The sequence below is a fragment of the Podarcis cretensis genome, assembly GCF_951804945.1.
Source record: "Podarcis cretensis genome assembly, chromosome: 5".
Lineage (NCBI taxonomy): Eukaryota > Metazoa > Chordata > Lepidosauria > Squamata > Lacertidae > Podarcis > Podarcis cretensis.
Window position 1 is genome coordinate 45,123,664 of NC_137174.1, and position 16,996 is coordinate 45,140,659.

Genomic DNA, 16,996 nt, shown 5'->3' on the forward strand with positions numbered 1-16,996 from the left:
CTAATGACTATGGTTTGTTCATGGTTGTTAACCAAAGATATTGGCCAGGTTTGGACAAACAAATGAAGCCATGGTTTAGTAAACCATACTTTATAAGCCATGGATTGGTGTTATATGAGAACCAGGCTCTTGATAACTAGTTACTTTTGCTTGACTCAGTGTTATTTGTTATATGGAATTGTGTGCAATTCTATACAAGCCTCACTAAAGAAATCATCCAGTTGTATGCAAAGGGTGTATTTTACAGTAGTTGCTTGTTTGTATGTTGTTTGATCATCTGCACTGCACTGGCTGCCAATCAGATGCCAAGCCGTGTTCAAGGTCTTGTAAATATGTGAATATTTTTGCCCAGGCTTTCCCTGACATGTAAGATTAGACCCTGATTTATGTGGATGAATCCCCTGAATCTCTGTTTTACTTGCTTTGATATGTTTTTATATTGTTTTATTGGTTTTAAGTTGTATTTTTTGTTTTAGTGGATTGTTTTAATATATTGTACACAGGGTACACCACTTAGAAATGCTTTTAAATACGGTTAGTTAAATAAAGGCAGATACTGTGTATAAAAGGTATTGTTGACTTAAGGTTGGATTGGACGACAGGCATTCTGTGGAACCCACTCTTGGAGTTTGTTAGACCTCCCCAGAATAAACTGCAGTGTTGAATACTAAAGTCTCCATTTTCAGTGTAGTCAGATAATGCACATCACGAAGGTAATGTCATACTGCATAAATGTATCTGGTGTAATATATTAAGAGAGAGTTAGTACACTGAGAAGACTGTAGTGCAATCACCCCGAGTCATGTGAGGCAAATTCCTGTTCTTGAAGTGTTATAGAGAAAGTTTTATTTGTGGTAATGAAACGCAAATGGCAAGTAGAACTTTGTGGCTTCTTGGAATGGGTCTTGACAATAGTAAGAAGTTAAGATTTATAACATGGAGGTGGAAGTTGGCAAAGTAGGGCCAAGATCTCAGCCCTCTGCACAATGATTTATGGAACAAATACACAACTGCATTGTAAAAAGGGTACTTGCAGTAGCAGAAAACTGCCTGTGTCCTGGACTGCACCATCCCTATTACTGTGGCATTTCAGTCTGATCTTCATAATGTGTAAATGTATCTTCATGATTTTTTCTTGTTTCCTTCTATGCTATAAATTTTAAAGGCTTCTCTCCCTGTGTCCCCCCCCCCCATGTTTACATGGAAAGAGATATTATGCCTTCATACCCAGGGAAATGAATAAATGTGCCTTTAGAGCCCTTTCCAAGAGCATCTTAAGACAAATTGACTGCATGTTCAGTATACATTAATAACGAGAGAGAACCGCCAGAATGTAAGTGGCCGTGGCTTATCTATTTGACAGTTCGAAAGTTCAGCTTTCCTTTCTTCGCCACCGAAAGAGCGATAAGAGCTCTAACCTTCAGCACAGGAAACAGATAATAGTGCTCTGACACTGTTTACAGTTTTTCCACAGTTAATCATTTTTGAAAAAATTAAAAAAAATACTAATTTGCTGCTTTTGAGATTAACAATGGATGGGTTTATTGCTTCTAGTGGTTGGGAGGGAATCCACTCTGGTTGTTGCGGCGCTTAACTGCATGTCTTGTAAGTGCTTAACTAAAGTCTTTTATGTCTCCTGGGCATCTCCTCTTGTCCTTGCTCTTGCGCGCATATATATATATATATATATATATATATATATATATGAATGAATGTTACTATGTACCTATGTACCTGTGAAAGGGAAGGTTGAGAAGTGACAGTCATGAAATGAAAGTTGACAGAAAACTCCCTCCGTTTTTAAGCATCTGCTGATGAGGCTTACTAATGCAGCTCAAGAGCTGCATGTGCACCACTCACTCTAGTATAAAATGCCCTCTAATGGCCAAGTAAGCATATGACACAGGGTAAATTATAGGAAATGTGTATCCTTTTTTCCTAGTGGCTTCTCTGTTGACTGCAGAAAACCAACTCAGAGGCCAGCCTGGAACTTGGAGTGAAGTGAGATTTGACTCAAAGTCAAGGAAAGGGTTTTGGACTAATTCTTTTGTATACCTGCTTGCAGGATGAATGATGAAATTCACATGCTTGCAAACTTTATTGGCTGTTGTGCTGCAGGGAAATACATGAATAAAGGAAGGGCACCTGGTAAATATCAAAACTGGCTTTTACACATTTTTATAAAACTGCAGTAAAACTGTAATTTGCACAATTACTACAGGGATTATTATTATTATTATTATTATTATTATTACTATTATTATTTGCTTAAAAATACTATTTTATTGCACATACCATGTTAAAAATGTCACAACCCCCACATCAAGAACACAGCATCTCTGTGCATCAGAAATACAATACAAAAGTGCTTTGTGAGTGTATAACATTATTTATGTTTGATACACTCGGCGCTATAGATAAGAGGTTCAGAGAAAGGCTCGTTTCAGAAGAAATCTCAGGTGGCAACTACTTTCTTCATGTGCTGCCACTTATTCTGCAATGAGCACATTTCATGGGGTCTTCAGCAGTGTTGGGAAACCTGTGGCCCTCCAGATGTTAGCCTATTGTGCCTGATTATGCTGGGTGGGGCTAATGAAACTTAGAGTCCAAGAACATCAGAAGATCACAAGTTCCACCATGAAACGTTCAAATCACAGACGAATTGGCAATGCACAGGATTTCGTTGGGGGGGTGAACTTTATTACTGTAGTCTTAGACAAACATTGTGCAGAAACATTCTTTTAGGGTTTGAAGAATTTCATTATTTTGTTTCTTTCCTTAAATTAATAAATATTCATTGGCACACACAGTTCAGATTGCCCTGTAATATACTGTGGTGCGGTTTGTGCATGGCGTCAATTTTATATATTGTGGTTCTTTATTCCTGACTGGTTGTTTGGGTTTGTCTTTGAAGCTTGGTGTTTTGCTCAGGTCAGCAAATACCTGCTTATATGTGTGTTTTATCACAGAACTCTTTACTGGGAAACTGAAATTAAATTGTAATTTCTAAAGTGGTTGATTTACATACCCTCTGCAGCATACAGCAGCTCAGTGTTGACAGTTCTGAAATCAGTGAGATGTGTGGCTTTTCTTTTCTTTTTAGCCTAGCCCAGTAAGTACCTTTTAGGGTACACTTTTCAGCATGATTTGGAAATATTATCACTAGCTGGTTAAAGCACAACACCAGTCCCCAGTGTGACATTATTTGAACCAGCTCTGGGAATCTTTGCTTCCTTGCCCCCTCATCCTCTGTCTTCCAGTACTTACCAAAGTTCCCTTTTTGTGACAAACCACAGTTTGTTAAATCTAAAATAGAAAGCTATGGTTTTTATTTGACCTGAAAACCATTTGAAAGAGGGAATGTGGAAAGACAGGAGGAAACATTAGGCTGATTGGATTTCTTTTTATGGCTGGTTTCATATATCTTTTATATTTGATCCAATGTAGTTTTTGTAACCATATTGTTACTGTTTCATATTTGATATACTGGTAATTAAATTTATACTCTCTCCTTCCTAAAGGAAGCCCAGGTTGGGCACAAACACAGATGTTTCAGATATAGTATGGAAGTGACTTTGGCAGAATAAGTACCCTAAAAGGGATTTATTTATTTAAAACACATATTAATAATAATAAATTAGTGCAATAATAATAAATAGTAGTTGTTATTATGAATATAAGCAATAATAATTATAACAAGTTAACAAAATGTTTCATCTCCCTGTCTCTATTTCCAAGTGATTATGCATTCTTTTAAGTCTTTAAATTTTGAATTTCTAGCACAAGATGTTCCAACTTTTCATACCAAGTAGACCTTAAGAGTATTTAGACACAGAACCCATGCAGCCCATGGGCTGCACATTGGATCCCTCTGCTGTAGACCCTTTTCTTCGCATTCCCTTTGCTTCTTTGTGTTTTGGTGTTATTGTTTCCTTTTCTCCACAAGCAAGAGTTCTTAGTGTTATCTTTTGATCCTTCCTTTTATGTTTCTGACGTTATACTGTAAGCTGAGGCTTTTCATTTTTAGGCGCCAAACATTGCTGATATGTAGACTTTCCCTTCTGTTGAGTCTCCCCATATTTTAGTTCATTCTCTTTCTCAGCCCTAAACAAAATAAAAAAATTCCTTCCAGTAGCACCTTAAAGACCAACTAAGTTAGTTCTTGGTATGAGCTTTCGTGTGCATGCACACTTCTTCAGATACACTTTCAGATACAACTTTCTCAGCCCTGTTTGCATTATTCTTTCTCTCTTTTTTGGCTGCTCTTTGGTTTCTATTTTGCATTCCATCACTCACCTTATTTTTTTCTACATGCAGAGATGTTTATTCTTTCCATTTTTCTAATTTCCCCTTTTTTTGTTCAGCTAAAGATGCAACCACTATATATACAAAAACACTCCTTTGGGATACTTTAAGACAGACACCATCTAGTTATATGATCTGCATTGATGCTTAGAACTTTATTCATTCATTCATTCATTCATTCATTCATTCATTTGGGGGAGGGAACACCACACAATACACAGCTGCATTTAAGCAAGATTATCTATATGTTGTTCACTTGTGTATTTTGCCTGTTTGCTTAAAATTGTTGTCATCTTGTGTAATAGCCTTATAAGACTTTGGTCCCGTCTTGAAGGTAAAGTTCATTGAAGAGAAAGGTACTTTATTTCCAGCTGTCAGGAATCACAGTTATTACTGAAACACTCTACTGATGTTTAACCTCTAGCATTTTTGCTTCTTCCACCAGAGTAAAGGAACAGACTTGCTCCATTTTTCTCCCCTGTAGTTTTTTATCTTTGATTATAACAATATAGCTTCCCCAGTCATTCTAGCTGCAGCTACTTTCAGTCTCTCTTTGTTATTTTGTGACCCTTAATGTGAAAAGTGAAAAACAGTAGCTGTGATCGAGGACACTTGAAATGAAGTTCTCTGTAGTCTAGTTCTAGCAGACAACTGTTAAATGATTACTGTGGTTGCAAAGTATTTTTAATACCCAGCACCTAGGTCCAACCCTCCTGAGCCAAAACACTATGACATGGTCATGGGTTAAATTGTACCCCCTGATTATAATGGAAAATGCCTCTATTCCAGGCTGTTCCTTCCTTTTTGACATTTTGGTTACCTCATTGGTATCACTGAGAAAGATAGAAAACTGATCTCCCTGGAGATCCAATCAGCCTTGATGAATGGTGGTACACAACTAAATATAGCCTAGTAAAATATATGTTGAACTGCACAGAGTTGCAGGTGAATTGTAGTGCAAGCTCCTCCAAACCGCCCCCCCATAGTGCACTGTTGTGCAAGAACTCCTGTCTAAAGTAACTCAGCATTTTCAGCAAAAAACAGTAATGTCACCAAAATTCATAATTACCTGCTGGAATTTGTCCAGATTGTCTCAATATTGTGACTCAGGTACTGTTTCCCTGAGAAGTTCTTCCAGAGCTTGAGGTATTAGATGGGGTTCTGAGCATGCATGTTGAGCATTCAGCAGGTCCAGTCACCCAAATCCAGCTGCTTTATATAGATATATGAGCAGTTCTTTGATGTTAATCCCTTACCAAATGTATTGTTGATTGCTTTGTAGTGCATGACCAAATCACGTGATTATGCAGTCTTTTTTGTCTGGTGAATATCTTCTCTATTTGGAGTAGTCAGCAACTGCTTATTGAAAACATTTTACGTGGTTGTTGTCATTCCTCATCTCCCCCCCCCCCCCCACCGCCTTTTGCCAGCCTGTTCTAAAACACCCTCTCTTGTACCAGGTATGTTTGTTGGACTTGAATTTTCAGATAGCTTTCCACTACGGCTGATGCTATGGAGTTGATGCAGGTGAAGCTACGTAATTAAAACTCCCAAAGAGGCAGTAGTGCTGTGTACATGTTATCAGATGCATACAAACTGGTTCTGAATTGAGTTGACATGAATAAGCCTATCACTCCCTAACCTACTGTGGTGGAAAATGCTGGACTGCTTTATATGCTTGCTTGATCAGTTAATGTAAACAGCTCAGAAAAACACATTAACCCAGACTTGTAGAACATGCAGCCTGACACTACAAAGGTATAAACTGTATATTTTGGCCTGCTGTTCACAGACACAGGCAGGCATCCAAAACAGAAGGTTTATCAAGATCACAGGTTCTGCTGGGCCTGCTTTTACCTGTACTATTCTCAATCTATTTCTAGAAAATCTTTATTCTCCCTTCTGAGCCATTTAGATATTTTTTAAAAAAACTGTTAACACTAAAAGTCTTTATGTTTGTGAGATAAAAGGCATATTAATAGTTAGTGGTCTCTGATCATTGCCATGTCCATATAATAATGATAAAATGGGTTGTTTCACAGACTGTTACTTTCAGACCACCCAATCTTATGTAAAGTCCATCAGCTATGTTTACATGCAGCAGCTGACTTCCAGGTCACGCTCAGTGGCAAGGGAGCAATTGTTCAGGCAGGTGCCCCTAGTGGGCCCTTGGTGTTCCAGTGATTCCAAGTCATTGTAGTTGACAGGCAAGGTATGGTTCATAGGTACACAGACAGCAGGTAGGGCATTAGGAAGAGGCTTTTGGTAGAAGACAGCCCTTCCAGCAGTGCCAAGATGGCAACACAGCTAAATTCTTTGACCATCATTGTCGAATGATTTTGGGAATGAACACAGAAACAGTACTACCTGTAGCCTGCTTTTTCACCCTTTTAATACTCACATGCATTTTGGTGTTCCTTTCCCATCCCACCTGAAAGCTTTTTATTTGTTAAAGGTGAATAAGTGATGAACAAGTTGTCTTAGTGATGATTGGGACACAGCCTACTTCAGCACATGATGAAGCCAGTGATTCTTGTGACAGAAGGCCACAAAAATAGTTGTATGAGCAGTTCACTGGCTAGTCTGGTAAAATGGTTTGTTTACTCAAAGAACTTAAAGAAATGATACTCTTTCCCATTTTATATGAAACCAATTGTCCATTTGGAATGTTCTCTCAGTGTCAGGATTGAAAAATGGACCACAGCAAAATACTGACCTTTTCATGAGAGATTTTTTCCTGTGTTACTTATCAATCAGCAGTCGGCATATTCTTTCTAGTGTGGAGATAAAAGATTTATATTGTTTACTCTCCCCACCATCACCACCTCAACCTAACAACATTGTAAATGTTCTCATTATCCACAGAAATGTCTAATCTCCAGAATCTCTTAAGAGTGGGTCTTGAAGATATTTCATGGCTGTGACTTTTATGTAATAGAATTGCTCCTATAGAAGTATTTTCTTTTTCTAGCTATGTAATTTTTTCATTCACGTACTCTGAGGGTTTTTTGTTTGTTTGTTTGTTTTATTTCACTTAGTTTGTTGGGAAAGTATTCAACCATGTATGTGTTTTCATATCAGAAGAGAAAGAAAATTGCCTCTCTGAGGGTTTGGGGCTTGATGGATACTGGGTGGTTTCAGTCCTACCAAATTTAGAACTGGTTGCTGGTTAATTGTGTTGGAAAAATGTAAAGGCAGTTGGATGGACTGGTCATATTACTTCCTGCTGTTTCCTAGACAATAGAAACTGCTAAGTCTCAGCTAAAGCAGCCAGAAGATTTAGAATAGAATTTTGACTCAGTAACATAGTTCATCTTGTTTACTTTTCTGTGCAGTTCACAGTAACAAAGTTGTAGTTCTGTGGAAGTGTTTGTTTGTTTCTAGCTAGTGGAGAGAGCAAATGGTCATGGAATGGGAAGGAACCTGGAGACAATGTGGTCAACCACTTTGGTCCTTATTTAAGTTTGATCTCCTATAAACTTCTAACAGATTTTATTATTCCCTTGAAATGAGAAAAGAACAGTGTTTTTCCATTGAAAGAAATTATAGTGACCAACGAAAATGATTCAGTAGAACCAAATGTCTCCATTTATCAAAATCTGATGCTTTTTGTTTGGCTCCCGCCGATAGGACTATAGTCTCTAACCTCCTCCCCTGTTAGGATCACAAACCTTCAACACAAAAGAAGAAACTGTACAGGTGAGATGGAACCAGTCTCCACTATCCACAACTGAATAGATAAGATAATATCAATATCAGTTCTGTTCATGAAATACATTTTTCTTATTGGGATTATGCAGTATTGTGTGCTCAGGGAGCAAAAAAACTTGAACTTCTCTAGATTCTTTTTTCTCTCTCTTTAGAAACTAGTAGTGTATCAGGGACACAGGTGGCGCTGTGGGTTAAACCACAGAGCCTAGGGCTTGCCGATCAGAAGGTTGGCAGTTTGAATCCCTGCAACAGGGTGAGCTCCCGTTGTTCAGTCCCAGCTCCTGCCAACCTAGCAGTTCAAAAGCACATCAAAGTGCAAGTATATAAATAGGTACTGCCCCAGTGGGAAGGTAAACGGCGTTTCCGTGTGCTGCTCTGATTCGCCAGAAGCGGCTTAGTCATGCTAGCCACATGACCCAGAAGCTGTACGCCGGCTCCCTTGGCCAGTAAAGCAAGATGAGCTCCGCAACCCCAGAGTTGTCCATGACTGGACCTAATGGTCAGGGGTCCCTTTACCTTTACCTTTAGTATATCAATAAACACATACCCCATCCATTTCCTCATCCTGGTAAGCCCATGCTGGGCAAGGATAACAAAATACAAATATGATCATTATCATGTGCAAAACAAACAAAAACTAGTGTTATTTTATACATAACCAAGGATCGGTATTTTTCTCACTGTATGCTTAGTCTGCTAATCTGTATCTGTTATTGATACAAAAGAATTTGCCCTGCCATCAGCTTTGTATTTGCTTCTTTCATTTCATATATGTGCATTTCTGATGGACATATAAAAAAAATGAAAGATTCGGTCTCAGGGTGAAGGTTGGGCAAGTAATCAAATAAATAAGTAATAGTAATGGAGGTGTTCACAATTTAAGCAGCAGGTGGATTTCATGCCTTCAGTTCAATTGCAAGGATATCCACAGGCCAAATACATTACTGAGCAGTGCCCATTTCACTGTTGTTGGAAGAGACCCTTCTTCACGTTGGGTATAACACCCTCCTCGTTCTTTGTTCTGTCATGGACTGTGGGTATTTAAAACGCAATCCTAAGAAGAACTGAAATAATTTATTTATTTTTTTGCAATGTGTTACTACTTTTCATGCTGTCATGGTTAAGTAACCCCCCCCCACAATAAATAAATAAATGCCTGGGGTAATGTCCGAGCACTTTCAGGTAAATTTAAATTTTGAAAGACGCCGCTGGAGACTAGCAAGGACATGCAATTACTATATGTAAATCACTTCAGTTGTTTCCTAATCTTGCTGAAGACCAAAGAATTACAGTTTCCCCCCCTGTGTGTATCTTTTCGCACTCAGATTTCATTATATGCTGAAACGGTGCATATATGTATGCGTTAATTGCTCTCTCTGCTTTCAGTTGTGCTTAGCCTACTTACTACTACTGTTTTAGAATTGTGTTTTATTTTCAGATTGCGTAGAGATCATTTAGAAGAAGTGGTAGGTGTGTGTATCCTGCTCAGCTAATGGAAATCTTTTTATTAAAGAGGAATCCCCTCTGTGTTTCTGTTGTTTCCCTAGCATATCTATGCCACCCCAAATCCTGGCTTGGGGAGCTTGTTTTACTCCAGCAGGTTTTAAAAACAGGCTCTTATCACTGCATCGTATCATCATGGGCACCTGTCAAACTTAAATGGGATGGGCCCAATCATGGAAACTCTATTAATTTGTGAAGTACATCTACAGCGTAATTGGTGCCTTTATCTTCAGAGTGTTTAAACATTTAGTGATGTACTTACAGATTTCATAGGCATTGTGTTTTGTGCTTTTTATACTGGTTTAAATGATATGGAACTGGTGCATGAAGTGGGGTTTTTTAGAGCATGGGCCCGGGGGCTGAATCTGGCCCAATCACCTTCTAAATCTGGACTGCGGATGGTCCTGGAGAGTAGAATGTGTCCTTTTATTTAAAATGCATCTATGGGTTATTTGTGGGGCCTGCCTGATGTTTTTACATGAGCAGAATGTGTGCTTTTATTTAAAATGCATTTCTGAGTTATTTGTGGGGCATAGGAATTCGTTCATTTTTTCCGCTTCAAAATATAGTCTGGTCCCCCACAAGGTCTGAAGGACAGTGGACCGGCCCCCTGCTGAAAAGGTTTGCTGACCCCTGAGTTAGAGGGTATCTTCTTGTATGTTGATGAAAACTCAGAAAGGTATTTTAATATGACCAAAAGTAGGAGTCCTTGGGGCATGGCAGATCCCTGTTGGTTCTTTGGTCAGGTAGGAACAGATTAGAGTTATGGAACCTGAGATAGCTCCAAGCAGACCACTTCACTTGACAAAGTCTGAACATCAGCTGAGGCCCTTGATGCCTCTTGGGCCACATTACCATATACATGTGCTACCTCTTTCTTGAAGAGTGGGGAGCTTTGAATGTTTTAATCCTCTGGTCTGGAGCTTTACATACGATTGCATCTCAGCCATCTCCTGCCTTTTGTGTTGCCTGCCCTGGGGAGTATAAGGCCACTGGTGTAAGGGACCAGTTCTTTAGTGGAACCTAGTTGAAAAGCTGCTGCTCAATATCAGGACTCCAGTCTGGATCATAGCTGTCAACGTTTCCCTTTTTTAAAGGGAAATTCCCTTATTCTGAATAGGATTTCTCGCAAGAAAAGGGAAAAGTTGACAGCTATGTTCTAGATTCATACATCTGCCGGTTCACTGCTAGTCTTGCTGATGCAGCTGCTTTCTCCTCTCAAGTTCAGTCATGGAAATAGACTGGAGAGATTCACTCTGTGCAGTGTACTCCCAAATGAACTACGCAAGTTCATAAATAAGAGACACGAGAGATCAATATCTTGTAATATAAGATTACTTAAGAAACTGGAGAGCTATTTATTAGGGATGTGCATGGGACCCAAATTCACCTTGTAGCTGTGTATAATTTTGATCTCTCTGAGTTGCTCTGTTCTCTTTGATCTTTAATTTGAATTCTGAGCTGCTCCATGCAAAGCTAAGGCCTGTGTTTCCCATCCGTTATAATGGCGAACCGAAAAACAGCTATAACCCTTTTGGCCAAAATGGATGAAATTTATAGTCTTATAAGCATTTCCAGAGCGGGTTAAGCTGCCAAATCGCAAATAGGTCCAGTTTTTGTTTTGTTTTTTGGGTGGGGGAAGTGAAAGGGATTCATTTCCCTCCATAATCCCACATGAGAGGACAAAAGACGGTTGTCTCTTGCTGAGTTGTATGTATTCTTGCTTGTACATTCTTATTTGTTTGTATATCTGCCTGCAGCTTCACACTGCCCTTTCCTTTCCAGTACAGAAGCCCCATTCCTGATTTCTTATGATTTCCACATTGCATCCCTCTGCACTTCATCCCTGACCCTCAAGCTTTTCAGGGGTCTCAGCGGGGTGTGATGTGAAAGCCCCAAAGTGCAAGCTTGCCCTGTTTTGCTTTCCTCTGGATCCAAGCCAGTACAACATCACCAATAAATGGTATTGCTAAGCTCAGTGAGGATCTAACTTTTTAGAAATAGTTATAGGCAGAGAAGTTTTCCTCTTAGAGCGTTTGGGGGCTGGCAAGGGAAGTGTATGATCACACCAGTCCACTATTGATTTAGAAGTTTTGGCTGCACAAGCTCCTACAATGCTTGGTTGGAGTGCATTTTACAGGGTTACTCAATGATTGAAGTATAGTTTATGAAATTATGTAACTTTTCACTCATTCCATGGTAACTGTATTGTAGAAGGATCATTGCCATTTCAGATTTGTGTTTATCAAGCACCAGTACGTGCAACAAAGGACTTGTGTACTTGGCTTGATTTTCGAAGCAGACCTTTTTGTGTGAAGCCTGTGAGCAAAAACTGAAGACAGATTTTTTTAAATTTTTGTTTCTTTTACTTTTCGAAGTCATGTTTGTATGTTTTTTGAAGTGCTGTGTTTTGAAACCCTCCTTACCTTTGCTCCTAATAAATGCAATCGATTTAAGATTCTGGATCTCTTTTACTCTTTTTCGCTCTCCAATTTGTATGCCTTAAAAGATTTATTACATTTTCTAATTACCATGGAAAAGTAGTAAGGTTTTTCTTTCCTTTGTAATTCTTCTGTGTTCCTGATGATCTAAGAGTTCCTGCTGTTGTCATGTGCAGTTGGCTTAAGTGCAAATATTTTACATGCAGAGATTTTCAGCTTTGGAAATAATGAAGCCATTAAAATTGTTGTTCTCAATAATTTGTTTTAAATTGTGTGTTTAAGGCTGGTGCTTGGTAATGAGTGAGACAGAAACGCCAGGCTCTGTTTTGATTGCCATCGCTGCCGGGACCACACTGCTGGTAACATACAGAACGTGTTCACAGTATTGATGTTTGACTCTGTAGTATCATAGTATCTATACTAGCCATACCATTTGCTACTTGTTTGCATCTCTGGAATGAGTACCAATTGTCTCTGACTGAGAACCCAGATGGTAAGATGTCCCTGCTGCAGTGAAATAATATCAAGTTCAGGGTCCATCACTTCAAATCTTGTTTCCCCTGAATGGAACTTCTTCTGCCCTGTCATAGTATATCTCTGGATTAACTCGTTTACAGTGCACGGCTGACACTGGTTTGATATCTGCCCGGGTGAAGCAACAGAAAGATGAAATTATGGGTCTATCCTGTATAGAGCAGAGACAGGTATCCTACAGATGATGCAGAAACTGTTAAAAACTGAAGGTGGCCGCTATGGTGGTAGAAGTTATAGCGAGGCTTGCTTGTCTGCTCCTTGCTTGAATATTTAGGGGAGTAAAGGATACCATTTGTACTTCTCCCACAAGCAAGAGGTACTCTGTACATCCTGGGGAATTGTGTGATTCTCTGCATCTCATGTATGACTCGATGACGGGGAGTTTCTTTCTCTTCTTGTATGCCTGCACACTTTCCCCTATTTCTTCATCTTCAAAGTTGGTCCCAGCTCTCACAAGTTGCGTTTTGAACCATAAAGTTGCTCATACCTGATATAAACTAACTTTCTACTAGTCGAGCCCATACAGACTTGTTCCTGCTTTTTATTCTACTGCCCTATTCCTGTTAGAATGTGAAGAGTGCTTTCATTAAACTGAGAAATGTTGACAGTGAAGATTACTTCACTTCTATTTATCTACTGTATTTATCTGCTGTAACCTTTTATTTATGTACATAGGTCCCTCCCCTCTTTTATTGGTAATACAATAAACTCTTCCCTTAAAAACCTTCTTTGCCTTGAATTCAGAGTTTAGTTTTTTTTTTTTTTAAAATGCAGGATTAATTATTAATAGGACTGGGAATCATGGTCTTAAGAATCTTCACATTTTGAGGGAAAAATCAATTAATTATTACTATAAATCTCTGTGATTATGCTGCAGTCGTATTGCTGGGAAATTGGCCATTAACTACCAGGAAATCGCCCATCTCCTATCAGTCAGAATTCAGCGGCACCAGTAAGCCCCTGTTCCTTTTATAAATTAACTATCAACGTGATGCATAATTGATAACCATCTATAATAATAACAATAATCTCCGTGAAATTGTGATCCTGCTAGGCAGTAGATTTGTTACAGTCTTCTCCCCCACCCTCCCAAACCCCACAATAGTATCCTATTGCATTTGTTAACTATTAATAGCCAACAGTTTCTGGCAAACTGAAGCTGAACTTCCTTCTGGGATGCTGTGTTAGACAAACAGATAGGATCATAGCTGTAAGGAGGCAGCATTACCCAGACCTGCAAAACGTTGTGATAATACTCGTCTCTTAATGGCATTTGTATAAACCTGTTGGATTACTCTTTAAAAGCAATATTACCAAACAAACCTACAATGACCCCAGTTCAGCTCTAGTCATGACAGACAGTAGCCCTGAATATGGAGACAAGCACCATCTGGGTGATGCATTTAACCAGTGGACCCAAGATGATCATTGTCATGCAAATGTAGATCGAGTTACCCGCCAGTCTCCACATTGGCTATGATGCACAGAAACTTGCTAGTATATTTGGATCTCTTGAGCAGTAATGGGGAGAACATATGTGAAGTCGCTTACACAGCAGCAGATAATTTGCTGCCTGAGGCGAAGGGCAGGACGATGCCCTCTCCCAAGGCACACACAGAAGCCAAGTGGAATGGTAGTTGGCTGTTACTCCAATCCTGGTGAAAGGACAGTGTCTTCTACTGCAGTTGAAGGAAGCAGGCTAGCATAGGGGAACAGGGCAGGCCACAGGGCACTCCCAGTTCTGGCCACTCCCCCCACCTCAGCACCTGCTACCTGAGGCAGTTCTTGTTGTCCCTCACCGTAGGGCCAGCCCTGCATGGCAACCCCTCCCCTCACACCTCCTTCCACTCATTGAGAGCCTCTCTTTCCACATTGCATTCATCGGAAATATGACTTTCCAATATAATTTAGGTTTCAGCTGCACCTTGTCTATATAGTGCAACTTTCCAAATGGCTTCTATTACCTTTTGCTTTCCCATGCACGTTCATAGACATGAGCAAATACTACACATTGTTTGAAAATATTTCTAATATATATCTAGAACACCAGCCAGTCTCTACCTGTCCGCTGTCTTATTTTACATCCACTCCAGGGGTTGGCACTGCCTATTGGCTTCCTCCTCCTTCGCCTCAGTGTTGTCCCTTGTAGAACTCAGCAAGGATGGAGACAAAGATAGAATTAGTTGGCTATGCCTGCCATCGGCTGTGGCTTGGTCTGTCATTGGCTGTGGCTCCACCTATTGGCCTCTTCTGCCCTACCAGCTGTTACTGGACAACTGAAACAAAATGTTGAATTGAATCCTCACCCTCTAACTGGAGAGTTTTTGTTAAGGGTGGAAGCCAGGATACTGTACGTTTTAGGGTGTTCAAAAGGTCAAATCTCTATTCCCTTCCACTAGATCGTTTTGGGGGTATTTCAGCCCCCAAATAACATTTTTAAAAGCATACATTGAGTTTCATCTAAGCATCCTGATACCTCCCTCTTATTTATCAGTCCCCACCCCTTCTTTTTGCTTCAGCACTGAACTACTGTACTTGAATTTTATATTAGCAGGAATAATTTTAATGGAGTGTGAGTTATGTGGAAGTTTGACGTCCTGTAGAAACTGCACATTCATAGATTGACTCCCTGTTATGTGTGCATAGTATTTTATAGGCACCTATGTTGTCATTCACATTTGATTAGACTTGCTTTTAAGCACCCTGCAGCTATCTTTTCTCTTTGAGTAATTATGCTGAGGTTCATGACTCTTACAAAGGAATCCACTTTACTATTAATTTACTTCTGAATAGTGCTGATCTTAGGTAGGCTTAAGGGAAGGTTGCCAGGCTGTTAACAGGTGCTAGTGATAAGTTCAATTTTAGCATTATGGGATAGAAGCTGTGGGATACATATATGAAACTTCAAACCTCTTCTAGAACCCAAGCTTCAAATGTATGTCCTCTCACAAACATTACTTAGGCACCAATCAGTGGAACCTCAAAGGACACCCAAGTGAGCAAGTACTGTATTGAGATTGTCAAACACACCATATTCTGGGTCACATTTCCCCCACCACCACCACCTTGTCATCCAGAAAGGAATCACATGTAGGGTTGTTTTACTTGGTAAAATTTTAATGCATTTGGTATACAGTTGCCTGAAATCTGATGTTGGTACAAGGTCTTTTTTCTCCTTTTCACTTTTTCCAAGTTCATTTAAGTATGGTGTGAGCCAGGGCTTTTTTTTCCAGCCAGAACTCACTTCTGGCACCTCTCAGGGGGGTGCCATTGCCATTATAAGAGAACAAGGGAGGCATTCATGGTGAGTTCCGGCAACTCTTTTTTCTAACATCCTCTGCTTTTTCCTCCTTGCTGTTTCACATGCTACAGCACAGATTAGACCATCTTGTAGGTCGGGATTGGCTAGCCTGTGGCCCTCCAGATGTACTACACCTCCCATCATCCATGACCTTTGGCAGTGTTGGCTGAGGCTGATGGGAGTAGGAATCCAGCAACATCTGGAGGACCACAGGTTAGTCATTTCTGTTATAGATTGGTCTCACACATACAAGTTATTTGCTGGTATTATAAAACTAGGCACCAATAAATAGACTTATATAAATTATAGCTAAATTATCAAGATTAGCATCAACAGAGTAGAATGGAAGGGCAAGGTGTGAATTATGTGTGTGTGTAATAGAATTCAATTAAAATTCCAGATTTTGTCAATAGTATGAATAAATTAAACCTGTATGGTAGATATTATTTACATAAACTGGCCAAATCTCTGTAAATGCACTTATTGATTTCTGTTAGTCTTTGATGCAGTCTCCTTAAAATGAAGCCTTCTTTTCAACTGATCGGCACTGCACTAGCAAGTTCCCAATGGTGGACTCCTTAGTGCATTCGGATCCCAGCTGTCAGCCAGTTTTAAGTTCCCCAGTTTACTTTTGTAGCCCTTTCCTTACCTGTCCCACACCTGATATGACATCAGGATGTGGGCAGGTGGCCATGGATTGGGGGAAATGGCCTCATGGGCCAAACTCGGACCTGGGCTGGGCTTAATTAGGCCTGTGGACTGGAGGTTCTCCACACCTGCTCTAGAATCTTTTATTGCATTTACTTGGGCTGTGGGTTTGCAGGAAGCATCATGAAGGAATGTACTGGGGGAAAGCATGTTTTAAAATGCAAGAGGACATGAGCTAGAAGCTGTGGCAAAGAACAAGCTGAGCTGAGATGTTCCACCTCAGGCTACCAAAAGTGATGCAGACTCTGGTTTCTAAGCCTTAATCGGAAACATGCAACCCATTTCACATTTATTCTCAGCAACTTGGGGCTTGGACTTAAAAGCAACAACAACTGAAAAGCTCTGGTTGAGACAGCAGGGTCATTGCTCCAGGGTATGAGCAAAGACCCTTGACTTCATATCTTTGAGCTTTGCTGTATGCAAAGCCAATTTACTATATACAGTTGAAATACTGTACAACAAAATCTAGATGACGGTGCAGTCCCAGTGCATA

General features: G+C 39.8%; 1 protein-coding gene across 5 annotated transcripts in view; it reads left to right on the forward strand.

The window, feature by feature from the left end:
- Positions 1 to 16,996, forward strand: part of CTBP2 (C-terminal binding protein 2) — a 209,957-nt gene that overhangs the window by 109,896 nt on the left and 83,065 nt on the right. The gene's annotated exons all lie outside the window — the stretch shown is intronic.